Source organism: Macrobrachium nipponense, chromosome 11 (genome assembly GCF_015104395.2).
Source record: "Macrobrachium nipponense isolate FS-2020 chromosome 11, ASM1510439v2, whole genome shotgun sequence".
NCBI lineage: Eukaryota > Metazoa > Arthropoda > Malacostraca > Decapoda > Palaemonidae > Macrobrachium > Macrobrachium nipponense.
Window position 1 is genome coordinate 43,208,388 of NC_061087.1, and position 2,500 is coordinate 43,210,887.

Below are 2,500 nucleotides of genomic sequence, written 5' to 3' on the forward strand. Positions count from 1 at the left end.
GTAGCTTAATGATATATAAATAGTCCATTTCCCATGAGTTACGGATGCCGGATGTGTTTTCGCGCGAAAAGACACGACACTCACCGACGCAACCTCGTCATATGACAAGCCGCTGAATCATTAATGCCTCCCCTTCGCAAAAATCCTTCAAAATAGTCATTGCTTCGTAGGCCTACTCTAAAAACTCATCAGCATTACACACAATTATCTTGTACTCACTCTTCCATTTAGGATATTCCTCTTAGTCTCATTCCAAATACAACCGAATTACACACTTTGCGTCAACCTAATATCTTCTATTCAGTTCACGTGATCCATCTTCTCCCCTGTGCTTAGACTTTTTATCACTCCTTTGTACTTTTACAGTTTTCACCCTTCAGGCCTTCTTACTTGACAGTATTTACCAAAACAATTTATCTCAGCAGTTACATTTTCATTCTTTTATTTGCATGCAAAGTTCAATCCAGTTCCAAAAGTACGTTGGTTCTAAAGTCCTTTCATGCATTCCAACTTTGGTTACATGTACATACTTCACCTCCAAATCTCTCATCCCAACATTGTGCAGTTGACTCCCAAATACCTCTTTGAATCAATATTTTCGTTGTTCCACCAACCCAATAAAAATTCACTGTATCATCTTTCTAGTTGTCGTTATGTCCACACAGGTACCATCAATCTTTTTCACTTGTCTCTGAATTTTATCTTCCTTATACCTAATTAAATACAATATACAAACATTACGTTATTTCATAATCTAGTCGTCACCCCCTTTCTCCTGGTCATTATCACTTACACCATACACTTTCCTAAATGTATCGCAATTATTTCTATCACAGGTGGTTTCTGGGTCAATTTATGCAACATAGTTTCTCCTCTGCTCTCTAACTTCAAAGAAAACGTTTTATAATAAGCCTTTGATCTATATCTCGTGACCCTTGTCTGAAGCCACATCTATCTTCCAAATGAGCTCTGCGCACTAAGTATTTGTCATTCCCCTTTGAGTTAACCGCCGTCCCCATTGCGCGCAGTCTTATATAAAATGCATTTGTTCATTCACCTCATTCCTTATATGCAACATCTCATGTAAGATCCTATTATCTAGATACGTCGTTACATCTTCAAGTCTCCTCCTCAAGCATTCGCAAATTTACACCAACTTATTGCTTCATTCATACCTCACTTTTGTCCTCCATATTGAACGTATCATCCAAATCTCACGCCTTCGATCGGGTCTGTTTTCTCTTTATAAAGCAACTCTGGTTTTGAGTCATTTCCTCAGTGACCTTTTTCCATGCAATCCTCCATCCCCTGCCCGCCCTTCCCCCTCTTCCCACCACTTGTTCAGGTTTAAGAACACATTTCCATCTACAACTTCTTTATTTCTAATGGGATACTTCACGATTTATCCACATAAGCCCTCATGATTGGAGAATTCATTTTTAGTCAAAGTTTATGAGTAATTATTATAAGGCTAGGATGCACACTGCATGACTTTTAAGAACTTGCTGTTTCTCATTGTTGCAGGAATTTTAGCTATTAGATTAAACTGAATCATCCAGTAAACAATATGGAAGATTATTAGTGAAAAGAGCAAGTTTCAGGGAAATAATTCGTTGGAATCCCTCAGTAACTCCGGGTTTGAAGTTGTATGTTCAGTCAGCCGAGCAATCCAGCCGGGAGACAATGCATTATGCCTTCTGTTCTGACTTATCTGTCCTGCAAATCCTGTTAACACTGCATTTGTTCTTGTCGGGAGGGATATTATTACTGTATTTAAGTTACTTTGAATCCTCACCTTAAGACAGGACTTCTGATTGCCTCTCTATCCTTTTTCAGTTATCTCTCCTCTTTCATCGTAACGCTAACATGCTTCTCGTTTCTCCAAATGATGCCTTTGACATCTGCTAACTTTTATTAGTAGTAAGCCGAATTGATGTATTCTACAAAGAAAATGAGAACCATTGCATGCATTACCCGAAAGAAAAATTTAATCTATATAATAGCTAACCCAGACTGCGGTAAGATGTAATTTAATTCGATTGCCTGAGCATCTAATTCTGCCCCCTTCGTTGTATTTCCTTTTCGTTTTGCCTCTGGGAATGAACCCGGATGAGTGGCGTTTGGCCAGAGGTAACGGGTAGAGATATGGAAATTCCTAACTGAAAAACTCATAGAGCAGGGGACTTCCAAGATTATTCCGACTTCGGTTAATGTATTCATATAGATATCTGTATCGTTATTTTTTTTATTGGTATTATGGAAAGCTTCTTTGATGGAGACAGATCTGATTGTTACTGTTATTTATTTACTCATTATTCTTTCCTATTGATTTTCCTCATGTCCTGCAAAAGAAAAAATAAATAAATAAATAAAACTCATAGATAACTAAGAACAAACCCCACTCATCTCCAAATTTCCTGACCCTTCTTTCACGCTTAACCGTTCCTTTATGTACACGAGTATTCATGCGTGCGTGCGCCTGTGTGTGTGTGCTCGTCTT